This window comes from Heterocephalus glaber, unplaced genomic scaffold (assembly GCF_053883595.1).
Source record: "Heterocephalus glaber isolate CG9 unplaced genomic scaffold, H.glaber_assembly_v1.0 deba00001428, whole genome shotgun sequence".
In the NCBI taxonomy this organism is placed as follows: Eukaryota; Metazoa; Chordata; class Mammalia; order Rodentia; family Bathyergidae; genus Heterocephalus; species Heterocephalus glaber.
Genome location: NW_028258293.1, coordinates 31106642 through 31122747, shown reverse-complemented (window position 1 = coordinate 31122747; position 16106 = coordinate 31106642). Strand labels below are relative to the sequence as shown.

Genomic DNA, 16106 nt, shown 5'->3' with positions numbered 1-16106 from the left:
CCCAAACACGAGATGGAATGGTGAGAATGGAATGTGAAACTGGAGGTGGGAATCCAACAAAAGATTTAGCTCTGTGCAATTCTGGGTTCTGCCTTGCCAGGAGGGTGCCTTAGGCAAACTACTTCCCCTTTCTGAGCCTTTGCTTTCTTTCCTGTAAAACAGAATGACCGATTCCCTCTCTGTGCACTGCTAGGAGAATTAAATGCTAAGCCATGGATAAAATGCCTGGCATTGAAATTAACGGTGTTACTTGAGATGGGATTTTACTACCTGGAAAAGGAATAAGCTAGGAGTCAGGGACCTGCGTTCAAATCTTCCTGTGGCTGGCACAGGGGAAGACACTCAAAAAGGACTCCAGAGAAAAGGAATGAAGGGGTGAGAGGATGGGTGACTAGATTTCAGTCACTGATCAACTGTGGCCTTGTATATATCATAGATTCTCAAAAAGTGGAGCTGGAACACATATTGTGCAAGGTTGTTAGGAGAATTAAATAAGGAACATTCAAGTGCATAGTCGGTACTCAATATTTCAGTATTCACTTTGCCTCACCAATGTGGGGAGCATGCTCTGTGCATCATTCAGTCACTCAACAAATACTTTGTGAGCATCTACTATGTGTCAGATTCTATATATGATGGTTATATGACATCAGGGAACAAAAGTCACAAGTCTTGTCCTTCCAGAGCTTGCCTTCTAGTGGGGGAGCAGATGACAAATAGCAAAGAGTGTGAACGTTAGAAAGTGACAAGTGCTATGGATAAAAATAGAGCAGTGAGATTAGAAGACACAGAAACAACTCCAGACACACTCAGCCACCTCATCTTTGACAAAGGAGCCAAACATCCTCACTGTAGGAAAGATAGCCTCTTTAATAAATGGTGTTGGAAAAATTGGGTTTCAACTTGGGAAAGATTAAAACAAGACCTATATCTCTCACCATACACTAAACTAAAATCAAAATGAATTAAAGATCTAAATATTAAAACAGAAACACTGAACTGGCTGAAACAAAGGTTAGGTAGATCTCTTGAAGACATTGGGGTAGGAAAAGATTTTATGAACAAAACCTCAGTTGCCCCTGAACTAGCACAAACAATCAACAAGTGGGATCTCTTCTTATTAAAAGGCTTCTGCACAGCAAGAGAAACCACCAGCAGTGTGAAGAGACAATCCACAATGTGGGAAAAAATTTTAACCAGCTGTTCCTCAGACACAGGTCTACTATCTTGAATCTATAAAGAACTTAAAAAAATCAGACCTCTCAAATTTAAAGACCCAATCTAAAACTGGGCATCTGAAATGGACAGACATTTCTCACACAAAGAAATAGAAATGGCAAATAAACATATGAAAAAATGTTGAACATCACTGGTCATTTGTGAGAGATGCCAATGAAAACAGCACTGAGATTCCACCTCACCCCAGAAAGAATGGCTGCTATCAAGAAATCAACCAATAACAAATGCTGGCGGGGCTGTGGGAAAGAGGAACCCTGCTCCACTGCTGGTGGGAGTGTTGACTTGTGCAACCACTGTGGAAATCAGTATGGAGCTACCTCAAAGAACTAGGACTGGAAGTCCCATTTGACCCAGCTATTCCCCTGCTGACTATCTTCCCCAAAGAATTAAAAGAAACATACCACAGTGATATATGTGCACCCATGTTCATAGCAGCACAGTTTGTAATAGCTAAAACTTGGAAACAGCCCAAATGCCCATCAACTGGAGGCTGGATAAAGAAAATGTGGTTTTTTTATATAATGGAGTACTACTCAGCCATCAAAAATGAGAAATTAGAGACATTCATAGCTAAATGGATGCACATTGAGGTGATACTCTTAAGTGAAATAAATAGGACACACGTGTAAATACCAAATAGTTTCTCTAGTGTGAACAACTGAAAGTGTAAATAAGGACTAAAAGGTATAATAGATAATGTGAAATAGGAAGAAAAGGGGAAAAGGGGAAGGGGAAGTGGGAGGGGTAGGGGAAAGGAAAGAAGGGAATGGAATTAATATAAGAAAATGAAAAAAAGGAAAATCTTTGTAAATAGGGAGGGATAGAGGGGTTGAAGGGAGGGCGGGGGAGGGGGAAAAATAAGAACCAAGAGAGACTATGTAAAGGTGCAAATTTCCAATGATGAATGTCATTATATTGTATACCTAAAATGTACCAATAAAAGGATATACAAAAAAAAAAATAGAGCAGTGCTAGGGAACTGTGGGGGAAGAGGGTGGGTTACAATTTTAAATCGAGTAGCTCACGCAGGCCTCCTTGGAAGAGGGCAACGGAGGCAAGGCTCAAAAAAAGGTAAGTGAGTTCACCAGACAGAGGTCTGTGGGAACTTAGCTGAGGGCAGCCAGGGCCAAAACCAGTCCTGGAGCCTACCTGGCTTGTTGGGTGGAACTAGGAATAGAGGTATGAGGTGAGGGTATTTGTTATTGGCCCAGGTCTCCAGAGCAATACAGGCCAACAGAACTTTGGCTTTTGCCCTGAATCACTTAGGAGCCACTGGCGGTTTCAAGCAGAGAAGTGACATAATTTGCCAATATTTGGGAAAGATCACTCCTTGGGGCTATTTTGTGGGTTCCAGTCCTGGCTCCTCCTCTTTGGAACTGCATCACTGGGGTGAGTTATTTCACCCCTAGCTTCACTCGCCTCTGTAAAAGAGTAGATTAATATGTGTCTAACAGAACCTTGGCAGAAATTCCTGTCTGCCTTTGGGCCTAAGAATAGCAGTCTTTCTAAGCAGTTGGGCCGCGTTCCTCAAACTCACTGGTTATTGAGCTGCCCGGGGCAGTGTGCGTGCTGCCTGTGGTGAATGCTCAGGTCTTCAGGCAGCTCCAGCTTCTTTCCTGCACTTGCTTCTTTCATACCTACTTAAAGAATTTATTTTTAATGTTATTTCCTTTAAATCCTTCCTTCAGAATAAAATTTTTCCTCAATTACAAAAATAGCACTTGTTAATGTGAAATGTTTGGAGAAATGTACATAAAAAGGATCAGGAATGAAAATATATGTGACCCAATGATAAACATTTTTAATCTTTTTTTTCATAGTTTTTCTTTTCAATCATGCATGTGTGTGTACAGCCAGAGGAAAACAGAGCTATTAAACACTGTTTTCCTTTAATCCCATGCCTTTCCCCAGGCTGCTGAGATGCCACGGTAGAACATGCACAATGCAGGAGGCAGCCTCTGTTAGTCACCTTTCTGTAACTGTGACAAAAATACCTGGGAAAAACAACTTAAAGGAGAAGAGCTTTATTTTGGCTCACAGTTTCAGAGGTTCTGTTCATAGTTGCTGGCTCCAAGGCAGAAACATCACGGTGAGAGAGTGTGGCAGATGAAAGTTGCTCTTGTACTGGCAACCAGGAAGCGGAGAAAGGGGGAAAGAGCAAGAGAGGAAGTAGCCAGAGATTGGATATAGTCCCCAAGGTCACACCCCAATGATTTGATCACCTCTATAGGGCCTGCCTCTGAACATTGCTGCACTGGGAATCAAACCCACTAAACTTGAGCCTTTGGGGTACTTCATATATAAACCATATCACACTCACTTGGCTTTTGAGGTGTGAGGGTAAGCAGCCCATTTGGGATAATTGAGGGAGAGTCAAGTTACCCAGATTCCAGACCAGAGGAAGACTATTCTGACTGAGATCAGAGAGAGAGAGAAAGTTAGAGGGAAGGTGAGGAACTTTAGGCACAAAGAGGAGGCCCTGCACCATCCACTTCCCTCAGCCTTGTTCTGGGAAGCAAGTCTGTGGGGACCAGACCAAAGAGGCAGAGGGGTGCTATGGGGTTCCATGATCAGGGCACACCTGTGGCAGAGCCTGGAGGTAGGGGACCGGACACTTGAGGGCCTCACCCCCACTGAGGTCCTCAGGCAGAGGGGTGGAGAGAGACTCTCAGAGCACCCTCAAAGGCCTGGAGAGGCACCAGATGGGAGAAGAGCTCCTGGGCCTTGAGGGTATGGAAAGTGATCGAGAGCCACAACTGCAGCCCACCTGATGTGTGGCTGGATTGGTTTCCTGAGGCTGCTGTAACAAATCACCATAAACTGGGTTGCTTAAAATGACAGGAATGTACTCCATCACCTTTCTAGGAGACAGAAATCTGAAATCAATATCATGAGCTGAAATCCAGGTGTTGGTAGGGCTTCATCACCTCTGGAAGCTCTTGGACAGAATCTTTTCCTTTCCTCTTCCAGCTGCTGCTGATGGTTGGTCTTCCTTAGCTGGTAGTTGCATCTTTCTCTGTTCTAGCTGCACATCACCTTCCCTGGCTGTTTGTGTCTTCTCACTCTGTCTCTTAAAGGATGTACAAGATTACTACTAGCACCCCCCCGAATAATCTATGATAAGCTCCTCCTCTCAAGATCCCTGTCTAAATTACATCTTTTGTCCTTTAAAGCAATATTCTCACATTCTGGGGGTTAATAAATGAATATATCTGCGGGGAGAGAAGCATTTTTTCTTCATACCACAGGGACCTTGCATTAGCCACAAATGCTACCTGGAACTAACAGGCCACATGATTAGGTACAAGGCAAGACCAGACAATGACCTGTAAGGACTGGCAGCCAGTGGCTCAGAAAAGCTGGTAGCATGTGTTTCAAGGGACAACATTGGTGACAGGTGGCACTTGAGGACCTACCCATAGGAACAAGGAAAGAGAAGTGAGGGTGAGGGCTCAGGAATGACTAAGATTAAGTTTTCACCTCACGGAATGGTGGTTCATCAAAGAAATTAAGTTTAGTTAGAAATATGAAATTGCTATTTTTTTGCAGTTAGAGTCCATTACATGATTCTATGTACATATATACGCCCAAGATTAATTCTCATCTATTAAGTACTATTTTGTAGGCTAATTTCCTTGACTTAATAAAATTCTAAACATATCACCATGTCATTGTCCTTATGACTGTCTTTGACCGTCTGTCAATTTAACTTGCATTCCTGTATACATACCATCTTGTATTTTATGAAATTTTATAAGCCACCCCAAATCCTTTGTTTTCTTTTTCTGCCATGATGGGAAATCTGTTTTTTTACGAATAGCTTACAAGACTGTTATGAGGATGAACTATGGTTCTGTATATATAACAATTGAAATTAAATTTTCAAATTTGGATGTGAAGTTCATTAAAATCTGAAGTCATCCATTGCTGTATTTACTTCTTCATCATGCCTTATCTTAGTAAATGTGTTGCCAAAACTAGAAACCTTGGTGTCACCCCGCCCTCTTCCATCTTATCACTCCACTTCCTGTATCTAATCACTTGCCAGGTCCTGCCCATTCTGCTTTTGAAACATCACTAGGAACAACCAGTGCTTTCCACCCTCCTGACCCTCTCCTGGTTCAGGCCCTGGACATCTGTTTGCACGATTGCATCATACCTTTCCCTGGCTGTCTTCTTTCGCATCATCCCTCCCAAAAGCAGACTCCAAAACAGGGACTTGGACCATGCAGTCTATTGAGGAGGATGGGAGTGCTCATAGGAGCAAATCAGCAGTGGAGAAAGTGGGGAGGAAAAGCAATAAAGTGCAAGGGGGAAATGAGTTGGGTTTCTCTGGGGACCCCAGGTTATCTGCAGGGCTAAAAGCACCTAGAAAACCCTTCTCTTTTTGGACAGAGAAGCAGAGAGGCTTGAGACAGGAAGTAGTCAGTGGAAATAAACCTTTTCCTGCAGCTGAAATGGTCTTCAGGGTAGTGGGCAGAACATCACAGAGCCTGCAACCCTTGTCACCTGCCTCAGTGTCTCTCTGTCCAGCCTGTCTCTGCCCTGCAGCCAAAGGGGTGTTTCTGAGACTCAAGGTCACAGCCTGTGCTGCTGTGAGGGAGGAAGCAGGCAGAGGACAGTGAGACAGGCTGGTCCCACAGTGGGGCTCACTGAGAACCTGCAGCTTGGTCCATGTGCTACCTCGGGTCTGAGTGTAACCCAAAACTGGGTCCAGCCAGTTTGGAACAGACCAGAGTTGTGTGAATAAACCTCAGGACATCAGACATTACCTGGTTCAGGCTAAACTGGAAAGCTGGAGTCGTGAGCTTCAGATGAGAGGCTGAAGTGGCTCAGGAGGCCCAGGAAAGCCACCTAGGTGTCCACGCTGGCCATGGACAATCCATACACACATTACTGAATTTACCTTGTTCCTTTTGACCAAAGTATGAAAGGCATAAAAAGGACCTAAAGTCGGCATGGATGCCAGTTAATGTCCTCATATGTTTGCAGAGTTTTTGTGTGTGCAGATCTTAACAGAAAAAGAAAAAAGCTCCCGTTGGAATATTGCCAACACTGGAAACTAAATGAATGAATGAGATTCTCATGTGTATCATGAGATCTGCTGAGAGAGCCCTGTCTGGATGACGGTGAATTTCCCTAACCGCTCCATGACTGGTCTCACTCACGGGACACTCAAAGAATCCAGAGGACTCCATCCCTCTCCTGGTGTGGCCTTCTGCCAGAGCAGACCTTTCTAGGTCCTCTTGAAGGAGCAGGTTTCATTATGTGTTGATTACATAATGAATTCAGCAGCCATTTCCTGGCGCCTGCTCTGTGCTAGGCTTTGAGTTGGAATCTTGGTTGCAGGGACATTTTCAACATGATTTCTGCCAATAGAGGGCACAGGGCAGGGGTGCCCGAGGGGAGAGACGGAGTTCTGCACTGTGATGGAGCAAAGCATGGAGACCCCTGTTTGACTTGACTAGTTAAGGTACACTTTCTAGGGGAGGTGACAATGAGCTGGATCCTGACAAGTGAGAAGTTTGCCTTATAGGCCCAGTGGTGAGTGGATCGGGGTTATTCCTTCAAGTCTACTAACGGAGCACCTGCTCCACATATCAGGCTCCCTATTTGGAATCAGATGCATAAAAATGATGTACATGGGAAGGTGCAGGAAGGACAGGAAGCTAAAGCTTTGTACCAAGACAAAGCAATATACCCTGTACCATATAGCACATCAAGGGCAGAGCAAAGACTCAGACTCTCCAATCCAAACTTTTCCCTACACTTTCTGGGCATGAGTCTGGAGGACAGCCCAGACAGCTAGTGGGGACACAGCTCCCCACTCTGAGTGGACACATGTGAGTCTGATCTGGGCCACCCTCCCCTCCTTGACTCTTCGGCATGAGTAAATGCTGGATGTGCCTTTCATTTCTGGGTTCTGTGCCTTTCCCCACCTGTGGTGGGGGCTGTACCCGAGAAGGGCCAGGGCAAGATTCCAGGCCAGGCAGACATGGGGAAGGGCCTTGCCAAGACAGCTGGAGGAGACCAAGCCTAGGCAAGTGTTAGCATATCAGATTTGGTAAAGCCAGAGTCCGAGCCAGAAAGCAGCTCTGTGTCACCTGCATAGTGCACGTGGGGTGGGGAAAACACGAAGCCAGAAGCGGGACAGGGAGGCTGAAGTGCGTGCCATTCTTATGACGGAGCCTTGGCAGTACCATGTTGGCTGCACCCTATTGCCCCAGGCAGTCACAAGCACCAGCCCAGGTTCAAGGGCAGAGGATGTAAACTCGTCCACTTGATGAGGAGTGCCAAGGCTCTAGAAGACCATTTGCCACACCCACTTTGCACTTTTATTTTTGCTTTCCTTGTGACATCTTTTGATAAACAGAGGTTTAAACTCTATCATAGTCAAATTTATTGCAGTTTCAATTTAGATTTGCATCTTAATGTCTTGTTAAAGTCTTCCTTAAGTTCATAAAGAAATGTGCCCATATTTTCTTCTTAAATTAACCAAAAAGTTAGCTCTCTCATGTTAAGATCTTAATCCATCTGAAAGTGATTCTGTGTTTAGTGTAAGGTGCAAATCACCAGCTTTCATTTTTTCCATAAAGACAAGAGGGAGTGTCAGCACCACTCTGTGAATAATTCCTTCTTCATCTGCAACACAGATGACATTTGTCAAGTTACCATAGTGCAGGGGCTGATTTCTGGGGTCTCTGGTGTGTCCCTTTGCCATTTCCAACACACTTTTAAAATTTCTATAAATTTCTTATAATAGTCTCAATAGCTTGTAGGGCAGGCTGCCTCACCTTATTTTGGTTTACCAGAGAGTACCTTGGTCTTTTCCTGATCTATTTTTTTTTTAACTCTCTGTATAGCTGATTTGCAAAATTCTCCAAGAGACCTGCTGGAATTTTGACTGAAAAGATGTGGAATCTATCATTTGACACTAATAATTGATCATTTTTAATAAAGTTTAAAATCTTTCTCCATGCAAAGGCTTTCCCATTTATTGTTAAATTTCCTTCAAAGTATTTTACAAATATTTGGTAGGGTACTGAGGGTTGAGCCTGGGGCACTCTACCATTGAGCTACATCCCCAGGCAATTTTATTTTTTATTTTGAGAAAAGTCCTCCCTAAGTTGCCTAGACTTGTCTTGAACTTGCAATCCTCCTGCCTTAGCCTCTTGAGTAGCTGGGATCACAAGTGTGTACACCATGCCTGGCTGTAAATACATCTTTTATAAAATTATGTTTTTGAATTTTATGTTGCCAGTATATACAAATGCAACTGCTTTTTATATATTTACCTTATATTCATGCATCTTGCTAAACTATTATTTTAATGATTTTTAGATTATTTGTAGAATCTATGTGGACAATTATATCATCTGTAAACAATGAGTTTTGTTTTTTCCTTTCATATCTTTATACTTCTTATTCTTTTTCCTTATTTTGTTGACTGGAGGCTTCAGAATAGAATTTAATAGAAGTCCTTGACAGCAGCCATCTGTGTCTCGTTCTGGGTTTTAAACAGAATTTTTTTAAAATTCACCATTGAATATGATGTTTCCTTGTGGGGGGTTTTATAGGTATTCTTTATGAAGCCAAGATAATTTTCATCTCTTTCAAGTTTACTAAGAATTTTATGTAAATCATAAATGGATATTGAACTTTTTTGATGAAATATTGATTTTCTCCTTTAATCTGTTATTGTTAAATATTAAGTAAAATTATATTCAGGGCTATGAATGACAGAAAATTCAAAGTAGTAGCTTGAGTAACACAAGGGGAGCGTGGCTGGTCTCACATCATAGCAGCCCCAAGCAAGCAGTCTGGGGTAGTCTGAGATGGATCTCCAGGAAGTGTACTGGCCCCAGGCTCCTCCTTCTTGTTCTCTGCTCACCTCCCAGTGAGTTTCCTTATTGGTCCAAGAGGTCCCTGAGCCAGCACACCCTCTGTTGCAGGGCAAGAGAGGAGGTAGGAAGAGGGCTGGCCACTGACTCTCAAGAAAGGCCCCAGCATTCGAGAAGCTGAGGTAGGAGAATTTCCATGAGTTCAAGCCCAGCCTAAGCTGCATAGTGAGTTCAAGGTCAGTCTAAATTACAGAGTGAGACCCTGTCTCAAACAAACAAAAAGAAAAACAAAAATCAAACAAACCACTGCTCCTGGAGGCTAGTGCCCTAGACTTAGCTTGATTTTATTTGAAGTTTTTCCCTACACGTTCATAGGTCCCATAAATTTAGAACTTTCCTTTACCACATTGCCTTTGATTTTGATATGGCAAAGTTGTACACATTAGGGGTTATTCATTCTTTGAGGGTTTGGGATCACTTAAACAAAACCCTCTTTATCTTGAGAGTTTTATTGTGGGCAGATTTTTTAAAATTAATGATTTCAACTGTACAGAAACCTGCAAGTACAATATGCAGAATCTATTTTTTTCCTGAACAAATATTCTAGTGTTTCCTACAAAGACCTTTTCCTGTATAACCACAATAGAACCATCAAAATCAGGAACCAAACATGGATACAATACCCTCCTCTGCCCCTTAGGCCACATGAAGGTTTCTGCAGTTGTTCCATTATTATCCTCTCTAACCAAGAGGTCCAGTCTTGCGTTGCCAGGTCTCAGTCTCCGTGTGAAGCAGTGCCTTGGCTTCAAGGAACCTTGAGGATTACAGGGGCGTTCTCTGTAGAACGGCCTTCACTTTCACCTTGCCTGATGTCTGCTCACAATTCCACTCAAGCTTGGGATCTTCCACAGGAATATTCCAGAGGCTGCCGTGTTCTTACTGGCCCCTGTCAGGAGGCATGTGATTTCCACTTGTCCCATCCCAGTGATGTGAACTTTGGTCTCTCAGAGAGTGTTTGCCAGGCTTCTCCGTAGCACAATCACTGCACAAAATGATCCCTTTCTCACTTGTAATGAGTAAGTATTCTGTGGGGAGGTATTTCGAGACTCGTATAAATGTCCCGTGCCTTCTCAAATGCTCCCTCCCTCCTTCTTTCCTCTCTCACAGTTTGGACTCGTGGTTTCTTATTTTATTCAGGGAGTTAAAATCTGTTACTGTCATTATTTATTTTGATGCACAGAGAGATCCAGATTTGCCCCATGGGAGCTCCTACACAGTACTTTCGGGGTTTTATTGATGTCCCCCTATTCTTTGAGCATATACTTCCTTTCTGGCACAGCAAGCTTTTCGATTCCAGGCTCTTATACTTTCCGTGTGCCAGGCCTGAAATCAACCATTTCTACAAGGGGCTCTAGCTCCTTTTAGAAGACAAGATTCAAGTGCTTATGGCTTTGAGCTCTCTCAGTGGAGAGAGCCAGAGAGCATATCTCCCCATGGGTTCACACGAGTGCTGCCAACTCCAACCTGACACCACTGGAGTGGTTCTTTTTTCTTTTTCCGTACTTGAAACTCTCCTCCCTAACAGTAGGGAGCCTGTCTTCTATTACTTTGATATGCAAGGACTGACTGAAATGTATCGTGAATGTTTAAATTTTTAAAAATTATTACAATAAAAGAAACATTGCCATTAGTTCCCCTCAAAATACTCCCCTTGTTTTGAATACACTTGTCCCATTCTCCTTGTCACTCTCTGAAGCAGTTCTGGAAGAACTCTTTCGTGAGTATCTTTATGAGGTGTGATTAAAATAATACATGATGACTTCATATTGTACACCTAAAATGTGTCAATAAAAGGATATACAAAAAAAATTTTTTAAATTAAAAAAATAATATATGATGAGTGCTTCTGCTGAGTACCATCCAACAGAAAGGCAGGCTTTTAAAAACATTATAGCGTGTTCTCACTCACCAGATCTGGCACTGTGAAATTTCTAGTTCTTCCCCAAAGTCAAAATGACCTTGAAAGGTTAATGTTTTGAATCAATTCAAGACATCCAGGCATCCATAACAGCACAAGTAAAGACACTCGTAAAAGTGGACTTCCAGAACTACTACAGAAAGTGGCCAGAATGATGGGATAAGTGTGTTCAAACAAGGGGGAAATTTTTGAGGGGATTGATGGCAATGGCTCTTCACTATAATACATTTTTTAACAATTTAAATATTCACTGTACTTTCTGATCACTCGCATGCATTTATTTGACCACATGTAATCACATTCCCATCACAATCACTGCACCCTATGTGTGTGGACACCTCCTTACCCTGCTGGTGCTCTGTCAGCCCAGGCTGGACCTCACCCTCTTGTGGCCCCAGGACTTGACATAGGGAAAGTAGATAGAGGTCTGACCCTCTCAATGATGTCTTTCATTTTAATCCTGACTTCAGAAATTTGTGTCTTATTCTATGAAAATGTCTTTTAATTTTGAATTGTCACTGGAAAGAAAATCATTTGTATTTATAATTGGGGAGAGCTCTTAAATATTGTTGATTAAATGAAAACACTATTAAAATCCTCACTGAAGTCTTGGGACCTTATGAATACATCTTGAGGTGAGACTCTTAATTTGAGGCCCTTTCTCTAAAATGCATGATCTGCTTCTTTCTGTGCCTTTGTAAGACAAGTTCACTAAGGGTGCTTGAGCATGCTGGGAGCTGTATGTACATCACTGTCCTGTATACTCCCTGCTACAGCACTGATGCCCTGCGCTGGGTAGTCTCATATTGAGACATCTCATGTCTATGGTACATGGCTGTGGTTTCCTTCGCTGGCATTTCCTAGATGCCCCCTCCAGGCTGTACTTCTCATTGCATTTCTGGTGGGAAGGGGTCTGAGGACCGCATCACTGGGCCAGATAGCAAAGCACACAGATGGAAATTCTGTGTCAGTGTCTGCTAAATAGCATCTTGTCAGTTCTGCCCCATATCCCAGCCATGTGCCTGCTCCTCTTTCTACTACCTCTGCCTGTAGCTAGGCCCTGGGTCAGGCAGGAGGCCCTGGAGTCTGTTGGCTGCTGGCAGAGTCACTGCTTACGGAGGGGCCAGGTGTCCACTCTCTGGGTGTCAGTCTCTGCCCTGTCAGCCTGGCCTCTCCTTCCTCTCCTGTCTCTCCCTCTCTCCCCACATTTGGAACTTTCTGTCCATCTTCAGGTTTCTTTCTCCTTTCACCATCTTTATCACTTGATTCTGCCACTTATCTGTTGGGCCCATCCCTGACATACATCCTTTAATTTGCTCCTTGTGTCTTTATCCTATATTCTTAACCCTCTGCTTCTAATTATAGTCTTTCCCTCTCCTTTTTCTTTTTATGACTTTATTTCTCTCTCAACATTTACTTCTTATTTTAATTTTTCTCTCTCTGAATCTCTTTCTCTCTCCTTTTCTCTTTCTCTTGTTTGAGACTCTATAATGTCTGTCTCTCTTTCTGCCCTCCTCTCTGGTTTCCTACCTCTTCCCTGACTGACAACTTTGCTCTGAATTCTGTTTCCCTCCTCTCACCTCATTACTACTAGATCATTGCCCCCGATTCCCTCCAACATTGCAGCCTCAGTCTTTCCTGACACCGTGGCTCCAGGTTCCCACCCTTTTCCTTATCTTCACTCAGAGCTTCCTTTCTTGTTTGTGCCCTGGCTGGGGAATGGGAACTGGGAGCAGACGCCACGCAGCCCCTATCAGAGCCAGGCCCCTCCCTGTAATGGAAACAGCAGCTGCAAGTCTGACTGCAGGAAGCATGATGGGCCCAGCTAGCTGCCTGTCTCAAAGAAGGCTCAAAAAGTCAGATGTGGCTCAGATGGTGGAAATGCTGCCAATCCCAGAGTACAGACATCAGCTCCACAAGGAACCCCACCCCATGTGTATGCACATGCACATGTCCACATACGTGCACACGTGCACACACGCGTGTGCACACACACACACACACAGATAGGCACAGCTGCAGGCACCTGAAGACTGCTTCCTCTCTTTGGAGTCTCCAGCCTTAATTGCAAGCTTCCAGCTCCAGCCTGTCTTTTGGTATGTTCCCCATTGGATGCAGATCAAGACTCAGCTTGGGAGAGATTTCTGACCCACCCATGGCTTCTGAGCTGGCTTAATTCCATCCAGCCTGCAGATTCTACACCTCACAGTCTGCTCCCATGCTTTCTGGAATCTAGATCTGGCAGACTTTTGCTAGGTACCCAGTATGCCATGTGTGCCTGTCTCCCTACACCAGCCTCAAAGCCACCCAGGAGTCAAGCACATTGTGCTCTATATCACAGGCAGTGAGACTTGGGCTCCCAAGGCACAGGCCAGTCAGAAGCAGAACTTTCAGCCCAGCACAAATCTGACCTGACCATATTATCCTCTACCCACTGTAACAATCCACATTTGAAGAATTGGCTGAATGGAGAGCTGTGGAGTTGGCTTGTGGAGACGGACCATTGGCAGCTGGTCCTGGTCCGGGAAAAGGCACAAGAGAAATAAAGTATGTCAGACCCGCTATGCCAACAGGAACCACACTGGAGTCAGAGTTCCTGGTCTGGCATTTTGGGGGTGGAGCCATGTGGCAACCCTGAAGGAAGCAAGAAGATTCCTAAAAGATGGCCCAGGTGTCAGAGTAAGCTGTGACAGGCCAGCCTGTTCGGAGGTGCATGGCTGGTGGTTTATCAACACAGAAGAGGATCTGCCTCCTTCCTGGCTCCCTACCCAGGGCCTCTGCAGCACTGAGCCAGCATGGGCGCCTCCATACCTTGGTGTCAGCTCTGTACATTCAGTCCTGTTCCTGGCCCTTAGTGAAGCTTGCAGACATGGTGCCAGCCCTGCTGGTTGGGGTTCTGGGGCCATGAAGAGCAATTGGAAAGTGCTCCAGGATGCAAAAACAGCCCTGTGCCCTCCATTTGACAAGTGTGGCTTCTCTTCTCATCACACTGCTGCTGATGGTTTCTGGATTCTCCCATTAGCTCCTTGCTATGTGCTATTGGCTCTGTGCCATTGGCAGATCTTCACAACCCTGCCCTCTGTTGCTTCTATCTGGCTCCATAGTTTAGCTGAGGCTTGAGGGCAGCTCGCCCACCTGCACATGCATGCAGACAGAGGGCCAGGGTTTTCCAGGTCAGGGGTCCTGTTCCAGAGGCAGCTGCTCTCCCCTCTGCCAGGTTCCAAACCCTGCCATCCCTATGGGCTGTTATCCTTGTCTCACTGGCATCAGAAATAAAGCTGGCACAGACTAGGAGACCAGAGAATATAGATCCTGCAGATGCACGGGAGTGCACCTCTCAGCAAGCTGGACTAGTAAACAGGATGCACCAGAGGAGCTTTATCACAGATGAACACAGAGGAGTTCAGCCAGGCACTGCTGGTAAAAGGGCATACCCTCCTGGTGGCAGAAAGTATTGGCTGGATCTGGGTGAGATCCACTGGGGCTGTTGAAGTTTGAAGGTGATACTGGCTGCAGCCCCAGCAGGAGAAGGTTTAGACCATGGTGACTGTGACCTACTCATTTCTACAGTGGCCTGCAGTAATTCAGCACATCTGGACACTGCCTGATGAGAAGAAAAAGGACAGACTGAAAGAATCTTTCTGTGTGGTCCTTGACCAGCCTCCAGATCTGTTCTCAGCAAGCCAGGGAACCAGCTTGCAACCTGAAGCTTACTTGCCACTTTGTGTTCTGGACCAGGCTGACTGTTCCCTCAGCTCAGCATAGTCACCTTTGGGGCAACTCAGCTCAAGGTTGGTTTTTTGATGGGGTGAGGTAACTAAGGGTTGAACACAGGGCCTTCACACTGACCTACATCCCCAACCCTTTTTAATTTTTTTATTTTGAGACAAGTGCTCATTAAGTTGCTAAATTGACAAGGCTTGGCACAACTTTTGATCCTCCTGCCCTGGCACCCCAGATCTCTGGGATTATAGGGGTGCACCACCATGCCCAGCCCTGCTTGTTGTTTAAAGCCATGTAGAGCTGAGTTTGGATGTCTGCAGGGAACCTACTGAGCCCACAAGCTCCTTCTGAGGCAGTTCAGCTAGGCCTTGTCCCTATGATAAATCCCTGGCAGGAATTGGGAGGGACAGCAGCGTATAAAATAACTGCCAAAGGAAAAACTTAGCCTCCTAACATCCCGTTTAGATGGTAAATTCACATCCAACCACTGGGGAGGTGAAAGTCAAGTTCCACATTAAGCTATTGATTTCCCACATTACCACCTTGCACCTGGGGCCCCAAGTGGGCAGTGCAGTGTGCATTTCATCTCCACTGGGTGGCAGGGTGGGCTCACTGAACCCAGCCTACTCAGTCTGCAGCAATCTTCCCCTGCCTCCCAGCAGCTCCCCCAGACCATCTGCATCCCTCAGAGACTGCTTTCATTCTAATACAATTTCCTCTATTCTCATAGAAAACTCATTAGGCTCTTCAGAGATTGATACCTTTATACTCACTTCATCCTGACTGGGTGGCCTGGGGTCACATGGTCTCTGAGCCCTAAATGCTTCACCTGAAGTGCCAAGGACCTCCAGTATACCAGGTACCCCAACAGTGCATCTAATCTAGTCTAAGTACGGAAGGTGCAGCTGTTTCTCTGTTTTTTAAAAGGGAACTGGGTTCTGGGTGGGATCCCTTTCTTTGAACCCCCATACAGGTAGTGGGTACAGCTCTGTTGCTAAGCCTATACTTTTTACATTTTGTCCCTGTCCCTCAAGGACTCTGAGCTGGTCCTTCACCTGCTGGAAATGCCAACAAGCTGCAGGCGAAGCCCAGCTCTGACTGTCGGTGCATTCCCGCAGGAGGCTTTGCAGGGCCAAGCACTCTATCGAAGGGCAGTTATTGGAGTCTTGGTGCCCTCTGCTGGATAAAGGCTAAAACACTAACCAGAGGCCACACTTTTTCTTCAAAAAGACATTTATTCATTTCCGTCTATCATCATCATCCTTCCATTTGCCCATCTACCTACCCATCCAGCTATGATCCATCTATCTATCCATCCACCCATG

General features: G+C 44.8%; 1 protein-coding gene across 2 annotated transcripts in view; it reads left to right on the top strand.

The window, feature by feature from the left end:
• The window catches only part of LOC147828056 (guanylate cyclase D-like), a 59229-nt gene that overhangs the window by 25450 nt on the left and 17673 nt on the right, over positions 1–16106 (top strand). The window contains exon 1 of one of the 2 annotated variants that reach the window (XM_087211986.1): positions 13720–15640. The exons of the other annotated variant lie outside the window; for it this stretch is intronic. The gene's annotated coding sequence lies outside the window, so the exon portion shown is untranslated. Of the gene's footprint in view, positions 1–13719; positions 15641–16106 lie in introns of those variants that run through there. 2 annotated transcript variants of the gene reach the window in all.